This window comes from Octodon degus, unplaced genomic scaffold, assembly GCF_000260255.1.
Source record: "Octodon degus isolate 3935 unplaced genomic scaffold, OctDeg1.0 scaffold00049, whole genome shotgun sequence".
In the NCBI taxonomy this organism is placed as follows: Eukaryota; Metazoa; Chordata; class Mammalia; order Rodentia; family Octodontidae; genus Octodon; species Octodon degus.
In genome coordinates this window covers 921,395-941,988 of record NW_004524625.1, presented here as the reverse complement: position 1 = coordinate 941,988, position 20,594 = coordinate 921,395, and the positions used below count along the sequence as shown (strand labels likewise).

The following is a 20,594-nucleotide window of genomic DNA, read 5'->3' as shown; positions in this document are numbered from 1 at the left end:
GAGTCCAACTAAGAGGCCAGAATGTAGTGCATCATATGTACGAATCTGTGATCGATTCAGAGTCCTCACATAGTATTTGATTATGCTAATATATATAAAAATCTCAACTAAGGAAAACTTTCATGATAGTAAAGAATTACTAAGACTAAAACATAAGAGAAATACTGGAATGGCAAATATATGACCAGCACTTCTAACAGTTTGGGGATAGGATATCGCACAAAGTTCTAGTATGTGGTAGATGTGGACAGTGTCCATGATGCTTACGGGGGTCAGGTGTGACTTGTGGGACTGAGCCACTGCTATTTCTTTGATACCCACCCTATAGACCCAGACAGAATCATGCCCCATAGAGTGCAGGAGAAGTCCATTTGTAGAGTATGCTGATGGAAATATTTTGCTGCTGTATACAAAAGAATAATTGAAAGACTGCTTTTGTATACCTCTTTTTCTCCTGTGTTTAATTGTTTGCCCTATTTGGTGGGTTCTTTCCATTCTCATTCATGGAGTTGTGGTCATTTTGATCCCTCTCTAGAACATCTTTTAGTAGTCTGTGTAAGCTTGGCTTTGTCATCATGAAATTCGTTAGTTCTTTGTCATGGAAGTATTTCATTTCTCCATTAAACTTCTAAGAGAGTTTTGCAGGGTATATCAGTCTGGGTTGGAATTTGTTTTCTACCAAGACTTGTAGTACTTTGCTCCATTCTCTTTTTGACTTGATGGTTTGTGAAGAAAGATCTGCTGTTATTCTGATGGGTTTTCCATTAAATGTGATCTATTTCTTTTCTCTAGTTACCTGAATGTCAGATTGTTTCCCCATATTTGGGGATTTTTCTGCTATTGCTTCTGACCATATTTTTATATCATTTATATTGACTCCTTTCTCATTGATGCCTATTAGTCTTACATTATCTTTGCATTGTCTTGCGGATGTTGAATTATTATTTCCTGCATCCTAATTGTTTTTAAGAGATCTTTTCTTACCTTTTCACTAGCTGCAATGGTATCTTCAAGGTCTAAAAGTCTGTTTTCACTTTTATGTGTATCAATGTCTTTACAGGTTTTTTTCCTTTGGCGGAACCAAGGGTTGAATTCAGGCCCTTGCGCTTGCGCTTATTCTACTGAGCTATCTCCCCAGCCTGATTTTCACTTTTATTCAAACAGTTTTGCCAGCTTGTGATTGAGGTTTTAATTTTCTATATATCACTTTGAATCTGCTTCTTGCATTGTATTTCTTTCCTATATTGCTCATTCAAGGATTCCATCTTTTTATTCTCCTCTGTTTTTTGTGTTTCTTCTTTAGAAGCACGTAGAACTTCTTTCATTATAGTTATTTCTTTTTTTACTTCAGAAATTATTTCTGATCTGATTTCCTTAATACCTTTCTACAGTTGTTTCTTTACTTCAGACGCTATTATTTCAGAGATTTCAGGTGCATGCTTGCCAATTTCTTCTATGCTGTTGTCTCCTGCATTTGTTCTGGATGGGCTCGGTGCCTGAGAATGCATTTTGCTCCTTCTCTTTCTCATTTTGTATAGCACTGTCTTTTGACCTTTGGTGTAGAGCTTTGGTAGAGTTATTACCTTAGTACCAGGTCCAGAGCTACAAAGTTCAGACTCCTCCAGGTGGGTGTGGCTTGGGTCTGCTGCTGTGCTCCACTTCTTCCTGCTGTAGCCCCTGGAAGTGAACCTGCTGTGCCTCTCTGGCAAGATATTCTGCCCCTGGATCAGCTGGGTGGGTCTTGCCTCTAGCTGCTCTGCATGGAGTTCTGCCACGGAGTTCCACACCTGACCTTTCTGATGAAGGAAGTTCTACACACAAGCCTGGCATGTGTGCTGGCTGGAATGAGGATCAGGTGGATAGACAGGCAGTCCCACTCACACACCGGGCCTGCGCACTGGCTGGAATGAGGATCCAGCAAAGAATTATGGACTGTAGATAAAAATTAATAAAAACAAGTACCTGAAGGATTGAAAATGACCAAAATAGGCAGTTACTATACTGCGTAAGAGTAAAAGCTAGAAGAAAGTGTTTTATGAGTGTCTCGTTTGTATAACTTTTAGTCTGAGAATAAGCCCCCATCAGTATCATACAGGGCAGCTAGAATTCTTTTTGATAGATATGTGTGTGCTTTCGGACTTAAAAAACAGGAGAACAAAATTCAGGGAACTTTAGTTTCTGAGAATTGTGAAGGTGAGAACTGGAGAGAAAGCATAGTTTTGGTTTGTTTGTTTTTTTTCCTTCATCCTAAAAATCATGGATTCTATCTGTAGCCTCTGCCCAAATCTCTGCTTAACTCATGAACCTCACACACACAGTGTGGACTCTGAGGCCACCCTCATCCATCGTAGCAGAGACAGAATTGACAGTGTGAGGCTAGCCAAGTGCATTGACTCCTAAACAAAAACTCAGAATTCGCTCTTTGCCGCACCTCCCGCAAGAATGAAGACCATTCTTAGCAATCAGACAGTCAACATTCCAGAAAATGCCGACATCACTCTGAAAGGACGCAGAGTTATTGTGAAGGGCCCCAGAGGAACCCTCCGGAGGGACTTCAACCACATCAATGTGGAACTCAGTCTCCTTGGGAAGAACAAGAAGAGGCTCCGAGTTGACAAATGGTGGGGAAACAGAAAGGAGTTGGCAACTGTCCGCACGATCTGTAGCCATGTACAGAACATGATCAAGGGGGTTACACTTTGCTTCCGTTACAAGATGAGGTCTGTGTATGCTCACTTCCCCATCAACGTCGTTATTCGGAATTTCTTGAGTGAAAAATACATTCGCCGAGTTCGTATGAGGGCAGGTGTTGCTTGCTCAGTCTCTCAAGCCCAGAAAGATGAGCTAATCCTTGAAGGAAATGACATTGAGCTTGTTTCAAATTCAGCTGCTTTGATTGAGCAAGCCACAGCAGTCAAAAACAAAGATATCAGAAAATTTTTGGATGGTATCTATGTTTCTGAAAAGGGAACAGTTCAGCAGCCAGATGAGTAAGATCCAAGAGTTAATCCAGCCGCAGAAACAAGCTTCTGAATTGTAAAGCCAATTGGATATTTTAATGAGACAATAAAAGATCTTTATTAAATAGAAAAAAAAACCCTCAGAATTCATGCTTGAGTATAGAATATAACCCAAAATTGTTTGATATACAAAGAAAGAGTAATGTGAACTATTCTCAAGAGAAATTAATAAAGATGAATCCTAAAATGGCCCACATATTGGAATTAGCTGACAAGGATTTTATTTTTTTTTAAAGACTACAAAATGATTAAAAAAAAATAGAAACAATGCAAAATGTCACTAAACAAAGTATTTGGAATTTGACAATGGCTTTTGTATTGCATAGTGTTATCTTTAAATTATTTGTTTAGATTACTAGATATAAACCTGCAAAATTGGCATAAAAAAGTTATAAGAACTTAAGAAGTAAAGGGCCAGGGAGATGGCTCAGTGGAATAAGTTCTTCCCTGGCAAGCGCAAGAGCCTGAGTTCAATCCCCAGTTCTGGGGAAAAAAAAAAAAAAGCATTCAAAGAAATTAAGAAGTAAAAATTTAAGTATTAACTGCTGCTTTCAGTAGATCAGCAGAAATCAGCGGTACAGTTATCCAAACAGCTAGTATAACTATGATCAACAGTATGAAAGAATTTGGTTTTAATGAAAATAAAAGCAGTTAGTCTTCTGTATCCATGAATTGCACATCCAGATTCAACTAGCCATGGATTGAAAATATTGGGGTGAAAAGTGCATGTATACTGAATATGTGCAGACTTTTTTCTTGTAATTATTCCCTAAACAATATGACAACTAATTACATAGCATTTGTATTGTATTAGGTATCATAGATAATCAAAAGAGGACTAAAGTTTTATGTATCCTTTGGTATGTTAGTCTGGTTTTTAGTCTGTGTCTATAACTATTAACTTTATAAGGCCTTTATAAGATAAGTAAATGAATCCGATGGAAAAATAACAGAGTAGAGGAAAAGAAATGAGAAGGGGATTGAAATGTGTTGTGTGTATGTTCCAAATCCCTACAGTGAATGTATCATTATGTCCTGCAAACGTGTACTAATAGTTTTTTTTTTTTAAAGTTCATGGTAAAATGTGCGTAATTATATACAAATACTATACCATTGCATGTGAGGGACTTGAATATCCAGAGTTTGATGTCTCCTGGAAGCCCTGCAGCCATCACCTACAAATAGGGACAGCCATGTGGGAAATCTCAGGAGAGAGAGAATAGCTACAATGGAAGAAATGAAACAAACAGAAATGAGAGCACTGAAAAATGCAATATCTAAAATAAAAATGAAATCGATTTAACAGCAAAATAGAAATGACAGAGTAGTAAATAAACTTAAAAATAGATCTATTAAAATGATCTAATCTAGGGAAAAAATTAGAGTTCCAGGAACATGTGGAACAGGATTCAAAGGATACAACCTTTATGCAACTAGAAAAGAAGAAAAAATGGAAAAAAAAAATTGAACAGATTACTAGGTATGTATGGGACAATACCAAAAGGTCCAGCAAACACATAATTAGAAGGAGAGAAAGAATATGGAAGAGGAAAAATTTTAAAGATACAATGGTCAAAGCTTTTGTTTTTGTTTTGTGCTTTGAAGGGTTCTGGGAATTGAACCTAGGGCTTCACACATGCTAGGTAAGCACTCTACCACTCAGCTACATCCTCAGCCCTTTTTATTTTGAGAAAGGCTTTTGCTAAATTGCCCAAGCTAGCCTACTCTATCTCCTTCCACAGCCTCCTAAGTCACTGTGATTATAGGCATGTACCACTGCCCAGCCTCAGTTTGATCTTTAAAAAAAAAAAGTCAGTATATAGTGTAGAAAATTCAGCAAACCCCAACCAGAATAAACTCAACACACACACATATACACAAATAGATCTTGGCACATCATACATAGGCAAATGTCTGGGATCAAAGAAGCAAATAAAGGAAACAACCAGGGAAAAACAACATTATACATACAGAGGAACAACTATTCAGAATATTACTGTTTTCTCATTAGAAATAGTGGAAGCATGAAGATGACAGAAGCACATCTTTAATCACGTTACTGATTTTTTTTTTTTTTTTTTTAGTTTCGAGTGAACTCAGGACCCTGCACTTGCCAGGCAAGCACTTATTCTGGTTACTGATTATTTCTATAAAATCTTTTTTTTTTTTTTTTTTTTTTTTGAGTTTCAGGAGGTTGCAAAAGTCAGTATACACTTTCATTCTACCATCTTAGCCTCCAGATCCCCCAGAGTTATTATATAGGCTTAACACAAACATTCAACCCATAGCAACCAAGGATGAATGAACTGGGCAAGACCCTCAGGGCTGAAGCAGTAGTATGACGGTGACAGAATTGGGCTGCAGCTGTTACTTGGTGCTTGTGCTGTAGTGCACATGGGGGATACAGCATAATACGGGTGAGGCTGAGAGGGTTTTGTCATGGCATGGAAAAAAGCTGGTCTTCTCACATATGTCGCACTCAGAGACACAGACATAACAAAGACTCCCTGGGGAATCAAGGATCCTTCTGTTGATATTTACCTTATATGGCTTTTTAACAGCTTAATCTGATAGAGCGTAGAACTATAATGAAATTTATTGATAAGGCTGAAAATACATTTTATTTATTTATTTTTTTGAAAATACATTTTAAATATGTTGCTGTTCTAAACAAGTTAAAAACATAAGTAAAGAATATGTCCATGGGAAGGAGATAGCTAACTTCACCTCCAAAAGGTGCCAGAGAGAAGGAGTAAAATTAAACCTTGCTGCTGAGGTACAGAATTAATGCAGTGGTACGCGCATACCACAGACTTAATTTGTTCTCCAGTTTTGGAAAAGATAGCCAGGTTTGTCTTTGTGTGGGAAAGATGGCTGTGGTCGTGTTTGTTACCTGGTGCAGTTTGCAAATAAAAGCATTTGTGAACTAAGGCAACACTACAAGTAGGTAGAAATAGGACAAGGGGAAGTTTTAACTCACATGAGAAATAATGTTTTAACAGATAGAACTGCCCAACAAAGGAGTGGAAAGCCTGGAATGCGTTAAACACCTGTGTCAGTAGACCTGTGTGTGCGAAAGCTCCATGACTGTCAAGGTGCTGTAGGAAAGAAGTCTGTTCTGTGCAGCAGTAAAACCAAAGCACCTTTAAATGTTGTGCTGTGCTCAGTGTGACACTGTGCCTAATCAGGTCTCTTGCTGTCATCTAAGGATAAGATAAACCTTGCAGCAGCTTTGCCCACAAGAGCCTGCTCCACAACTCCCCTGCAGCAGTCCTTCCTGTGCGCACCAGTTTCTGTTTGGGCCTTGGCAGCACCTTCTCAGTCCCCTCACTTCTCAGTACAGTGAGACGTCTCCCTCCAAATGAAAACTTGAGTGCTGTTCTTGGACCTCTAGGGCATCTTTCGCCATCCTGAGCCTCCAAATAGCTCAAGGCAGGTCTGCTTGCAGACCCTCATAGTAGCCAGAGAACTTTTTACTTCTTTTTCTGAACTGAAACCTGCAGCCCTTTCCACTGGAGACCTTTTCTGACATCCCACAAGAGCAACAGAGGAAGGTATACAGAACGATAGGAAGTTTGCCCACATTTCTGTTGTGATTATTTAGCTGCTCAGCCTCTGTCACATGTAGTCACTGTTGTGCTGGTTACTTCTTTGGGCCATTCAGAATTTGAAACCTTGTTGAAGGTATTTTATTCCTGCCTGCCACTTGTCTGGTACTTGCATTACTGTATTCTCATCTCGTCCCCCCAAATCAAACTCCTTTGTATTCCATGTGGTTTTTCCTGTTACTGGGCATTTGCACATCCAGTTTCCTTTCTTTAGAATATTATCTCCCTGCATTTTCACCTACTGAACTCCAGTCCAGACAGGTTATCAACCCATGCTTACCTTCCCTAGCTCCCCAAGATTTGGTTAGGCATCACTTCTCTATGTTTCTATACTTTCTTCTAATGTGATACTTACTATTTTTAGCATAACTGTTTCTTAATATCTTTTCCATTATATGATTACTTTAAATCAGGAACTACCTTTTCTTTGCAGCTGCAGCCTGTGACATGCACACAGGTGTTCAGTATCATTGACTGAATGCATATCTGGTGCTAGCTGCCTTTTTTTTTTTTTTTTTTTTTTTTTTTTTGCATCTACACAAGACTGAAGGTAGAGCTGGGCATGGTGGCACATGCCTGTAATTCTAGCACTTGGGAGATGGGAAACTAAGGCAGAAGGATTGCTATGAGTTCAAGGTCAACCATGAATTACATGAGACTTTGTCTCAAAAAAAAAAAATACCCACAAAAGATTGTAGAACAGAAATGAATAAACTTAGTATTATAATCAAAACCAGTTTAAGTAATCCATATTATATATACCCTGTGTACATATACATATATTCATACCAGTTTATATATATACATAAATATAAATACACACTCATGCATACAATGTAATTCCACATGTAAATTTCTTTTTTTCTTTTTTTGGCGGAACTGGGGATTGAACTCAGGCCCTTGTGCTTGCCAGAGAAGTGCTTATTCCACTGAGCCATCTCCCCAGCCCCTGTGAGTTTGCTCTTTACCTCCTATAGTTTTATGTTCTCTACCTAGTAATTCTGCCCTTATCATCCCAATTTCCTTTTTTGGTCAGTTTTCCAGTCTTCATTTCAGTTGATTGTCACCCACTGAATTTTGGTATTTATCTTCAAAATGCTATAAATGTTATTGTTTATTGTGGATTTTTTTTGGTGTCTTATTGTTTTAGACATACATGATCCAGTTAAGGTTCAAAATAGCTACATGAAGTCTCAAAAAAAGAAAGAAAAGTTAATAATGCATGAGGTATAGCATTAACAGGTTATTGCAAAAAGCAGTAATGTTCTTAGGATTAAGTAGAGAAAAGAAAAAAAAAAACATTTATAAGACACTTATACCTGACAGAATATGTTGGGGGTTTTATGTACAGTATTTTAATTAACCCACACAATAACTGTATGAAGTAGGTATTGTTGTATGAATTGTGTAGGAGAAAAACCAGAGGCTAGAGGAAGTGTGAATGACTTTTCCAGGGCCATACTAGGAAAGGCCATCCTTTCCTACTAGGCCATATGTAGCAGCTGGAAACCTAGAGTTCCAACCTAAGAGGCTTATGGTTTTTCACTCCTTCCTCAATGCCATTTCAGATAAGTTGGCTTTTAATTAGATTGGGTCAGAATTTTTTTTTTTTTTTTAACTTTAGGGAAGGGTCTACAGGGTGTTCAGGTCTTACTACTAGATCGGACTCTAATGATCCACCTGTTTACAGCCTCCCAAGTGCTAGGATTACAGATGCACACCACCACGCCAAGTCTCAATTGCCATCTCAGCACGTCCTGGGAGCAGGCCTGCACGACAGGCCCAGAGGATCAAACCCCCAGCCCCTGCACCTGCTTGCAGGTGCTTTAATCTGCTGAGCTATTTAGCTGGCCCTGGGTCAGGAATTTTGGAAGCTAAGAAGTTAATGTGAAAACAGCAATTTGAGGATAAAGATCACATTGTTTAATAACCTTAACATAGTCTTTGAAAGCACTCAATGATTTGATGGATAGTTATGTATCATAACCTATTCAAAAATTAATAGTGCCAAATGGGAATATTTAAGTAGAAAATCAAGTTCTCATCAGTTCTTTTGATGGAAATTTTAACACATCAAAAACAAATTTATGGGCCAAGGAGATAGCTCAGTAGAGTAAGTGCTTGCCTGGCAAGCGCAAGGTCCTGAGTTCAATTCCCAGAAGTGAAAAAGGAAAAAAAAAAAAAAAAAAAAAATGGTGATTTTATTTCATACCCTTAGTTCAGTTGTCTAGAATTATTCATGCCTGCTTGGGTATTTAGCAGATCATATAAATTTTCTTTTGAAACACTTAATATTAAGGGAAAAAATCACATTCCTTTTTATATGAAATTAAATAAGTGGTTCCTTGGCCAATCTTCAACCCCCAAATTCACAATTATACACACTCAGCATATGTCCTCACCTTCTGCAGGGAGTGACTTTAATTCTTTCCTGCAGCTCCACTACTTTACCTCCTTTCCCACTATTTACTACCCAGGTTAGCTCCTTTCTTTTCTTTTTTTTTTCCTGTGTTTAGGACAGGGTCTCCAGGGTCTCACTACATAGATTGGACTCGTAGTAATCCTCCTGTTTTCAGCCTCCCAAGTGCTGGAATTACAGGCATGCACCACCGTGCCCAGTCTCAATCCCCATCTCAACATACCCTGGGGGCGGGGCCAGGGTATGGAACCCTGGCTGCTGCGCTCTGCCTAAGCAGGCCCTGTAGTCCACTGAGCTATCAGGCCAGCCCTCAGGTTAGCTTCTTAGGCCTCACATATCACAAAAGCTTTTCCTACAATGATTTTTCCCTAACTCAATTAAAGAAATGAATTTCACTTTCACTCCTACAATTTACAATATCCAAAAAAGTTTATTAACTCTAGTGCATATGGCAGGTTGGGCACTGAGCATTTAACCATAAGTAAAATAGGTTCTCTGTCTCTAAGACATTTAGAAACTAGTATAGGGACTGTAGGAATAAGTTATTTTCTCTCTATGCTTGGTAAGTTCTTATGATGATTAAATGAGTTAATATTAGTGAAATACTTAAAAACAGTCTAGAAAATGGAATAGAAGTAAAAAGGTAGGGAGTGTTTTTGTTTATTTGGAGTTTTTTGGTTTGTTTTGGTTTGATTTTTTGAGACAGGGTCTCACTATGTAGCCCAATCTAGTGGCAAAGTTGCTGTGTATCTGAGCCAAGTCTTAAACTGTTGCTCCATCTGCCTCAGCCTCCCAAGTGCTATTCTTACAGGCATGCACCACCATGCTCATTTCTAGAAGTGTTTTTATTTACTAAAATACAATTGGACTTTGGAATCAGCTTTTTAGTTCTTTTTTTAAAAAATACATAGGTTACTTTTATAGAGAAATGTTATTTCTATAATGTCTTTCTAGCCAAGAACAGGATATGAGTTTCCATTTATTAAGATATTTTATGCCCCTCAGTAGGATAGTAAAGTTTTCTTAATATAAATTGTGCTATTTTGGTTATGTTTATTTCTACATGTATTATCTTTTGCTGTTTAAAATGGCATCATTTTAGGGGCCAGGGAGATGACTCAGTAGAATAAGCGCTTCCCTGGCAAGTACAAGGGCCTGAGTTCAATCTCCAGTTCCACCAAAAAAAAAAAAGTAACTAAATAAAATAAAATAAAATGGCATCATGCAACATTTTAGTTCATACTTATGTAAAGAAAAGCTGTTGATTTTGTTTTAAATTTTATACTGAATTATCTTCTAATTTGTAATGAGTTTCCATTGATTGGCTTGGATTTTCTAGATATTTAACTGCATATTTTATAACAAAGTGATTATTTTCCTGTTTGCCAATTCTTATAGCTCGTGTCTAACAAATCTTATCTAGTTAATATTAACTGATTATAGTAATAGCCAATATCTGTCCTATTTCTGTTGTGATTGCTGGTTTGTGACCATTCTACTTTAAAAGGATTATTATATATTGGGTTTTCCTAATATGATAAACTAACTTGATGCTGTCCTTTGCTTTAACTACCAAAGATTATTCATGTTTTTTTTTTTTTTCATTGTCTAGTCTGTGTTCCGTAAACTAGAACATCTAAGTTTGGCTCTTACTCTGATGAACATCTTCAGTAATATTTTAGGGAACCATAATCTATAGAGAATAAGGATTAAGACTCTCAAAAGGAGGTAAACTTGGGGATGATGCTTTGGTATTTCTAGCCTATTCCCCCTACCACTTAAATTAGATAACAGAGAATATACCCTAGCAAGTACTGAGCATTCAAAATACTGTTTGCTAAGTGAAAACCTTTGTTCTTACTTAGTGCTATCCCCATTGCACCTTACATGTAGTACATACACAGAAATGTTTATTGTGAGGGTCCGACCAAATAACTCAGCAGAGGGGGCCAGGGAGATGGCTCAGTGAAATAAGCGCTTGCCTGGCAAGTGCAAGGGCCTGAGTTCAATCCCCGGTTCCACCAAAAAACAAACAAAAAATCCTAAAGTTTAAAATTGGTCAAGCAGTGGCTGTGACTCATCCAATGGCTGTGACTCATGGCTGACACTGACAAAGAATCTACAAATTGCAGTACAGGGTTTCAGGATAAATTCTGAGGGGATTTGACTGACCTTATCAGATACAAAAACTACATTTCTTGTTATATAGGTCTTGCTTTATCTTTTGGTCTTAACCATCCAGCAGAAAAGTATAAAAACGAAGTATAAAAAGTAAAGCCAGAGGCTGGGGTGATGGCTCAGTAGAATAAGTGCTTCCCTGTCAAGTGCAAGGAACTGAGTTCAATCCCCGGTTCTGCAAAAAAAAGTAAAGCCATATTAATATGCTGAGCTGTAAAAGGCTCAAGTCAACAACTTCTGCCAATGCTAGTCTTACAGAAAACCCACTGCTATTATGGACTTCTGGACTATATTGGATTATTTTGCTGAATTCATGCAACTATAATATTTAAATGACAATGGAATACCCTTCTCAGACAAAACTAAACAAAAAAAGGAGATACAAATGAACAACCGTTTTGTGTCTGAATATTCAAAATAAGATAGATACACAGTTACATTCTCTTCATTCAGTGAATAGTAAGATTTGTTCTAATAGTGTTTGTAAACAGGATATCATGTCTGCATCTTGTACAATGAATAACCACTAAGACAACAATATGCAATGTATTAATTATTGAAACTATCTTACTAATCAGATTTGAAACTGTCTCATTGCTCTTTGTTTCTCAATAAAATTTTTGGAAAAAAAAAAAAAAGCCCAAACAAATAGCTCAGCAAATTAAAGCGCCTGCAAGCAGGCACAGGTACTGGGGGTTCGATCCCCCAGAACTGCCATGCCGGCCCTGCCCCTGGGGTGCTGTGAAATGGCAGTTAAGACTGGGCATGGTGGTGTGCGCCTGTAATCCCAGCTCTTGGGAGGCTGTAAACAGGCAAATCACTACTAGTCCAGTCTAGTAATGAGACCCTGAACACCCTGTAGACCCTTCCCTAAAATAAAAAGAAAGAAAGAAAGAAAGAAAGAAAGAAAGAAAGAAATGTTTATTGTGAGTTTTGGGTGAAGTTCGAGGAATGCTATGGCCAGGTCTTCTCACATCTAAATACTTGCTGTCCATAAAGGGACTGCTGAAGACCATGTTCTTAGAAATTCAGCCCTCATGTTGTCAAGTAAAAGATAATCTTTTGTATTTATATATTTTTAGTTTTATTTTACTTCATAACAGATTATCACAAATTTAGCAGCTTCAATAAGTAATTCTCATTTTTATTTCATGGGTTAGAAGCCAAGGTAGACTCATCTCATTTCTCTACTGAGGATCTCATAAGGCCAAAGTCAAAGTGTGTGCTAAGCTTGGCTTTTACCAGGATGCTTTTGGGGATAATCTACTTCCAAACTCATTGAATTGTTTGCAGAATCCATTTCCTTTCAATTGTTGGCCTGAGTTCCCATTTATTCACTGGCTTTGAGCCAAGAGCTAGTTTTTCTTCTTAAAGGGCATCCACATTGTATACTGGGGATGGGACTCAGTGACTTCTCATTGAACTACATCCCGAGCCCTTTTGTATTTATTTGTTTTAAGAGAGTATCTCATTAAGGTGCTGAATTGCCAAGGCTAAATTCAACCTTATGATCCTCCCACCTCAGCCTCCCAGAGCCCTGGGATTACAGACGTGCACCACCATAACCAGCCATCCATATTCCTTCTCTTGTGACTCCTCCATCATCCGACCAGTAGTGTACCATCAAGTCTTTCCCACATTTTTTTATTTTATTTTTTTTTGAAGAGAGTACAAAATAGTATTAAAACAAAAAATTACAAATGATACAAAATTTCACTAAACAAAATAATATGAATTTCACAGTGTTTGTTGTATTGCATAGTGTTGTCTTCAAATTAGTTGTTCGTATTACCAGATATATGCATGCAAAATTAAAAGAAGAAAGAAAAAATAAGAGAGAAAAAGGAAAATAATTGAAAAAAAAGATTAAACTAATTGAGCATTAACTTCTCCTTTCCATAGACCAGTAGAAATCCCCAGCACAATTGACCAAACATGCTTACATACATAGATATACCTCCTTCCTCCACCCCTCTTCTGTCCTTCTCTTTATCTCAGTAATTCCTTCCATTTGAACAGTTCATTCCCTTTTCCTAGTATCTATTGGACCCTTCAGATTTTATTTTCTCTTTCAGGTTCTTAAAATACAATATTTGCACATGTGGGTCTGATTTGTTTCACTTGTGAGTATAGTCTTTAGTTTCATCCATTTACCAATAAAAGCCTCAAATTTATCCTTTTTATAGCTGAATAATACTCCATTGTATAAAAATGCCACATCTTTATCCATTCCTCAGTTGATGGGCATTTAGGTTGCCTCTAAGATTTAGCTATGACAGATTGCACTGCTGTAAGCATGGGTGCACATAAATTGCTGTAGTATGATATTGTCACTTCTTCTAGAAAAATAACCAGAAGCTGGGTTGAGTGGGACCTCCAATTCTAGCTTTTTGAGTCATCTCCACATTGATTTCCAGAGTGGTTATACCAGTTTGCACTCTCACCAACAGTGGAGAAGGGTTCCTCTTTCCCCATAGCCCTCCAGTATTTGTTGTTGACTAACTTCTTGATGATAGCTGTTCTTCCAGGGCTGAGATGGAATTTTAGTGTTGTTTTAATTTGCATTTATCAAATGACCAATGTTATTGAACATTTTTTTCTTATATTTACTTGTCATTTATATTTATTCCTCTGAGAAATGTGTATTGGTCTCAAATGCCCATTTTTGGATGGGACTTTAAATTTGGGGAGCTTGATTTTTTTAATTCTTCATATGTTCTAGATAGAAGGCCTTTGTCAGAGGGACAGTTGGCTATGATTTTTTCCCAGTTTATGGAGGGGTTTTCTTTCACTCTGGTGGTGAATTCTTTTGAAGTGCAGAAACTTTTCAAAAAGATGAGATCCCAGTTGTTAATTCTTTGAACCATTTCCCATACAATTTGTTTTTTGTTTAAGAATTCTCTACCTACCCCTATGTCTTTAAGATTTCTACCCACATTTTCTTTCCTCCAGGAGATTTAGTGTTTTTGTTTTAATGTTTAAATCTTTGATCCATTGTGACTGGATGCATGGTAAAAAGGCATGGGTCTAGTTTTTGTCTTTATTATGTGGAAAGCCAGTTTTTCCATTTATTAAAGACTCTATGGTTTTTTTCTTTCTTTCTTTTTATATTTAGTATAGGGTCTCACTGTGTACATTGGACTTGTAGTGATCCTCCTGTTTACAGTCTCTCAGGTACTGGGATTACAGGCACACACCACCACGCCCAGTCTCAATTGCCATCTCAGCACACCCTGGGAGCGGGACCAGCAGCCATGTTTCTTCCTGTGAACACATTTGGCCCCTTTGTCAAAGATAAGGTGGTTGAGTGTGTTTGTAGTTGTGTCTGCATCTTCTAATCTGTTCCATTGATCCTCAGGTCTGTCTTTATGCCAGTACCATGCTGATTTTATCACAGTAGCTTTATAGTATAATTACAGGTCAAGAATTGTGATGCCACCTGCCTTTCCTTTGTTGCTCAGGATTGGGTTTGCTTTTCTAGGTCTCTTCTGGTCCCAAATGAATTTTAGGAATGTTTTCCTCTAGATCTATGAGGTATACTAATGGTATTTTAATCAGGGTTGCATTGAATCTGTTTTGGGAGTATGGCCATTTTGGGAGTATGGCCATTTTCACAGTGTTGGTTCTTCCTATCCAGGAGCAAGGAGTATCTTTCCATTTTCTGAAATCCTCTTGGATCTCTTTTCTCAGAATATGGTAATTTTTACCGTATATATGCTTTACTTCCTTTGTGAGACTGATTCCTATTTTTTAGATGTTATTGTGAAAGATGTGCTTTCCCTAATTTCTCTCTCAGTGTATTCATTGTTTGTGTACAAAAATACTAATGATAATTTTGAGTATTGACTTTGTATCTTGCTACATTACCGAATTTGATTATTAATCTACAAGTCTCTTGGAGTTTTGGGTGTCTTCTGTGTAGAGTACCATGCCATCTGCAAATAATGATAATTTCACTTCCTCCCTTCCAATCTTTATTCCTTTTATTTGTCTCTTGTCTCATTGCTCTGGCTAATGTTGCCAGAACTATATTGAATAGGAATAGACAGTGGACATCCTTATCTTGTTCCTGATTTTAAAGTGAAAGCTTTCACTCTGTGTCCATTTATGACAAATGGACAAATGATGTTGGCTGTTGGTTTCTTATATATGGCTTTTATCGGGTTGAGATATAAACCATATATTCTGATTTTCTGTAGTGTTTTTATCATGAAATGAGTGTTGGACTTTGTCAAAAGCTTTTTTTGCCTCTATTGAAATAATCGTGTGGTTCTTGTATTTGGCTCTGTTGATGTGATATGTTACATCTATGGATTTTCCTATATTGAACCCCACATGGTCTCCCATATTTTGTATCTCACTTTCTCTTTTGCTGGTACCAGAGAAAACTCTGCTTTTGAAGAGTGTATTTGATTATACACTGCCCAGATAGTCTCCACTTGCAATGAACATAAAACTATCAGGGAGTAACATCAGGGGATAGAGGTCCTACAGGCCATCTTAAAATTCTCCCTACTGTCTCAGCTTCCAGAATTTCTATAAGTACCACATGCTAACTGATTGTGCCACTGGAACATCTTCAGCTCCCAAAATCTCATACATACATTCCTCCTTTAAAGACCAAATTCTATTCCTGCGACAAGATTGTTAATTTGTCACCGAGGAATTGTAAATGTGTAGTATGTACATTGCAAATTCAGAACAAAGAAATAGTATACTATTCTAGTGTTACTACCTAATATTCTTATATGCAGTACTGTAATGTATAACATAAAATCACAATATTGTACTATATAGCACAATAAGCAAAAATTACAGTACTTCATAAACAAGGTATAATATGCAAAAAAATGTTCAAACTATAAGCAAGATGTACAGAACTATACAAAATAAAAAATACAAACAATATGACTCATAAGTTCAGATAGTTGTTAAATAGGTAAATCATTAAATGAGGACTATCTGTACTTTCCTTCTATCACTGTGCTAATGGAACCATCAGGTAGTGTTCACGATTAGGTCATTTTGTAATACTCCGTCACACTTTGTACACCTTGCAAATAATAGGTATTCTATATTGCTGTGATTTAATGAGGGGACTACAGGCCATTGAGAGCAGACCCCTCTTCATCTCTGTCTAGGCTGTCTGACTTACGAGGTAAGCAGTTTGCTCCACCACACAATTTTACCATCATACTCATCAGAGGCCCATGGCAGCGGGCCCTCTGATCATAACCTGGAACTTCTTAACCCATGGCCAAAATAAACTGTTTCTAAGTTAATTTTCTCAGGAATTTTGTTACAGTGATGGAAAGATAGCTAATACAAATACATATCTAATGAATTAATTACTTCTTGATAAATGACTTGTTAATTCAAACAACATTAGAAGTATTCCAAAACAAATTGTAAGCGCATCAGTCCAGTTGGAGGAGCAGTATCCATGGCTGCCTTGGTATTTTTTGAAGCACCATTTATTTAAGATCAACCAAAGAGACTAAACTGTGGATACATGGGCTCAGACTCAGTGGCAGTTCAAGTGAGGTCAAAGGAATTCCACAACTTAAAAGGCATGAAGTAGCTATCGTAGTAAAGTTGATATTTTAAGGGGGAAAAAAAAAAAAATCATTAAGAGAAAAGAGCATTCTAGAAACTGTGTTCCATTCAAAACACTTCATTACCAGATTCTTTAAGGGAAACTGGAGAGAGTTCAGAGACATAAAGAATGATTGAGAAGCTGTAGGGATTAATTTACAAGCAAAGATTCCAAAAGACTTAAGTATGTATAGCTTAGCTGAACAACAGCTGAGTTAGAAGTAGAACTATTGTCTGTTTTCTGAAATCAAGAGAAGGAATGTGTCTCTGATAAAGAGCTAAAAGATTTCTTTTATAAGCATTTGCTGGTACCAAATATTTATTTATTGGAATTAAATAAATATTGGAAAAGACAACCTTTACTAATCAACTTTTAATATTTAGACTGTATGCTGCAATATGAACTGAGAGAGTTATATTAAAATCTCAGTTCCTCTTTTTGCTAGCTGGGAAAATTTCAAGCCAGTCCTTAGTCTTTTAAATTTTGTCATGCATACAGTGGCGATTATACCACTTACCTTGTAGTGTTACTTTGAAGATTAAATAAAATGACATAAGCAGTCAAGTTCCTTCTTACAAGGGTCTTTTTCTATTGAAAAAATAGCTACTATTGATATCTTTATCACTTGCAGGTACTTAAGGGTTCAAAGTGTTAGGGTTTATCCTGGTGTGCTAATTCAAACTCTTCATTTAATGAAGTCTTAAGTTGCCCTACTTGCCAGCCCTGCCCACTGGGTGTGCTGAGACAGTGATTGAGACTGGGCGTGGTAGCATAGGCGTGTAATCTCAGCACTTGGGAGGCTATGAACAGGAGGATCACTACGACTTGGATCTATGCAGAGACCCTGTACACCTTCTACACCCTAAATACAGAAAAATTAATTAAATTGCCACTACTATAGGGCAATATAATATCTCCACTTCGTCATCACCATCACCATACACACAGAGACAGACAGACAGACAGACAGACAGACAGACAGACAGACAGACAGACAAAGGGGGAGGGAGAGAGAGACATCAGAAATTATTTAATTATTTATTGAATTGAGCTGAGTATCTCTGTTAATGATCATGTCAAGTATTTGTGGTCACTGTCTGTGGCTTTTGCTGGTACCAGAGTGGGTTTCTATTCCTCTGTAATCAAATTGTATGGTAACAGATTTAAGTTCACTTTTTTCCAGTAAAACTCAAATACTTAGATTTATCTGAATTTTCATGAAATAATCTCTGTGGTCTTGGTAACACTTCTATTTTATCTTTTTCACACACAGGAACTCCCTGTTGCACCTCATTGTGTGTAGGATTGTGTTATTGAAGTCAACAAAATCTCCCCTGCCTCTGATTAAACAATTCATATTCAGTATAGCTTTACTAATTAAAGGTATGGGGCCTGACCATTAGCTCAGTTGTTTCTTAAGTGCCTACTTAAGCAAAGGCAGTCAGTCTCACAATACTGTGATTCGATCCCCAGAGCCTCATGATTTTCTAGACCTGCCCTTAAGGCATCCTGAACCAGCCCAAAAAAAATCCTACTAATTAGAAGGTATTAAGATTAATCAGAAGGTGTTAGGTATTAGTCTGAAGAGCTTACATTCATCATAAGGTGGCTCACAGAAACCACAGGAAAGCCAGAGGAAATATAGGTAGAAAGTAAGTATGTGAAAAAGTGTTCAACATTATTAGTCATTTGAGATATGCAAATTAAATCCACAGTGAAGTACTAAAAGGCAGTTATTGGAATAGTTAAAATTTTTTAAACCAACAGTATCAAGTGCTGACAAAACTGTAGAACAAGTGAAACACATATTGCTACAGGAAAGGCAAAATTGTTTAGCTTTTTCGCAAAGCAATTTGACTTTTTTTAAGTCAACCATGTATCTGCTATGGAACCTAGCAATTCTGCTTCTAGATATTAGTGTAAAAGAAACAAATATACAAATCCAAACAAAGGCCTGTGCCTAAGCATTTTTAGCATCTTACTTAGTAAAAGACAAAAATAGCAAACAATCCAAATGTTCACCAGCTGGTGTATGTATACGTAGACATCTGGTGGTACATCCAGACTGCTCACACATGCAACAAACTGGATAAATCTCAGAAATATGAAGAGAAGAGGCAACTTGGAAAGGCCTTATAGTCTGTGTTCCCATTTCTACAATAGTTTGGAAAATCATTAATCTATGATCTTGTTGGGAATGAACAGTTCTTTGCATCAAGTGACATCAAAATTCAGTGACCTGGAGGCTGAAATGCCGAGTTTGATCAATGTAAGGACTAAGGCTTATCCCTATAGGAAATTGGGGACAATTTGGGTCTGATTGGGTTAAAGGTTAGTACAGTATATTTTGGGGGTAAATCATAGTACAAGCCTATCAACATGAAGACAGAGAGCAAAGGTTGGGCCTGCTAGACCTGCTGGAGAGCATGAGGACCTGCTATAATGTATCCTACACAGATTTACGCTTTAGCCTCCAGGAAACATAACCCTTCTTTTTTTTTTTTTTTATAACCCTTCTTTTGAAGATCAATAATTACAGCTGTATAGCTTAGTTGATTGCAGCTGCCACCAAGGTTGTGATTTCTTACTTTGGCAAATTTTCAATTCTGCTTCTTTTGCAGTTTGCATTACTGACCCTCTTTAGCAACCTACGAGGACTGGAGTGATAGAGACTGTACTTAAGGATCAAGTTGACTCCAGACAGTTCAGTGTGTTCCAGATTGTTTCTAATCAACATAAGATTTTGAAGGAAAAGACCATCATAATTTAAATGTTTTTTGCATGACAGTGTTCAGAAAGGAAATGTGCCTCATGTGTAACCTGTGCCTCACTAAAGATACACAACAACATGTGATGCAAAGAAAAGTCCCTGTGGTTAGAACTCAACAGACTTCGATTCTGGTCCCTAGATTTAACCCGTTCAGTCTCAGGTAGAGACAGTTTATCCTCTAGGGTACAGGAAGCAAGTGGGTAGATGCTTCAGAATGCCTGGTATTAGGCTCTGATATTAATTCCATGCTTCCAAGAGCAATTGACACCATTACTGGGAGTAGGAATGGCAGGCCTCCTGTTGTCTAGTGTTTACATTATATCTATATTAGAAAATACTGGCATGTGTTTATAAAGGTGAAAAAGTATTCAGATTGTTCTTGCAACCAGAGGCTCATAATCAAGTTTTTATACTTTTCCTTAGTGTTATATTTTGTAATGACTCACTGTAAGAAATAGTATGATTGCTCATATTAAATGTTTGTTAAGTAACTTTTCCATATCTTTGAGAAAATTATTTTAGGCAGGCAAATTTTATTTTTGCCATGATGGTGCCCTTTTTCAAAAGCTCATAATCTGTTCTTTTCATGTCAGGGAGACCTTAGTATTTAACAATGAATTGAAATACTTGTAACTAGTCCTGCAGACATTTTTGACTACATAAGCCAGAACTCTAAAGTCTTTGATGCATATGTGCATTTTTAATTTCTTACTTTTCAGTTCCTCCATACCAGTTCCCTTTGTAGTCGGATTCATTGTAATCCCATCACGAAAGTGTTGATCTTTTAGTAACCCTTATTGAAGCATTGTATTAACCTACATTCCCTCACGGTAACAGACGGTTTGTATCAAACATATCATGCAGCTTAGCTCAAGCCCCATATGGAACTAATAAGCCACGCAGTAAGTGGCCTTGTGTAGATGAATGTAGGTTGAGGGAGAGAGGGAGAGGGAGAGGGAGAGGGAGAGGGAGAGAGAGAGAGAGAGAGTTGTCTAAAGTGAAT

At 37.3% G+C, this 20,594-nt stretch overlaps 1 protein-coding gene and 1 pseudogene across 4 annotated transcripts in view; both read left to right on the top strand.

Annotated features, from left to right (window-relative positions):
• Window positions 1-20,594, top strand: part of Uvrag (UV radiation resistance associated) — a 379,986-nt gene that overhangs the window by 326,356 nt on the left and 33,036 nt on the right. The gene's annotated exons all lie outside the window — the stretch shown is intronic.
• On the top strand, window positions 2,443-3,097 carry LOC101589537 (annotated as a pseudogene).